The sequence below is a fragment of the Penaeus monodon genome, chromosome 28 (assembly GCF_015228065.2).
Source record: "Penaeus monodon isolate SGIC_2016 chromosome 28, NSTDA_Pmon_1, whole genome shotgun sequence".
NCBI classification, from domain to species: domain Eukaryota; kingdom Metazoa; phylum Arthropoda; class Malacostraca; order Decapoda; family Penaeidae; genus Penaeus; species Penaeus monodon.
The window spans coordinates 11,445,579-11,446,029 of NC_051413.1; positions in this window are offsets into that span (position 1 = coordinate 11,445,579).

The window sequence follows — 451 nt, forward strand, 5'->3', positions numbered from 1 at the left end:
GCCGTTGTCTCTTTCTTTCTGGCAGGTATTCGATATCTATCTTGTACTATAATGCTCGCTTTTACAGAAAACTTTTTCTTTTCTTTTGACAGTAAAAAACAAACAAACTTAGTCTGATTGTTTTCGGTCACTTCGTTACATGTGTTTATTCTAGGATGTATATTCTTATAAACGTTTCCAATTACCAAATGAATGTAATTGTTTGTTTGGAGAGAAATAGGCCAAAATTAAGGAAAGACGCTTCCAGGATATTTTAAATGAAGGAGTGGGTTCGAATCTTTCTGAAAAAGGTATTTACACTGATTATATAAAATAGTTTAAACATAAATTAACCTGACTAAATCACTATCACTGAGTATTTGTTTGTATTATTTGTAACAATTTATTATCATATTCCAAGTTTATTGATGATATTAAGGAAGCTAAAGCGAATTCTGATTAGACAAGGTTT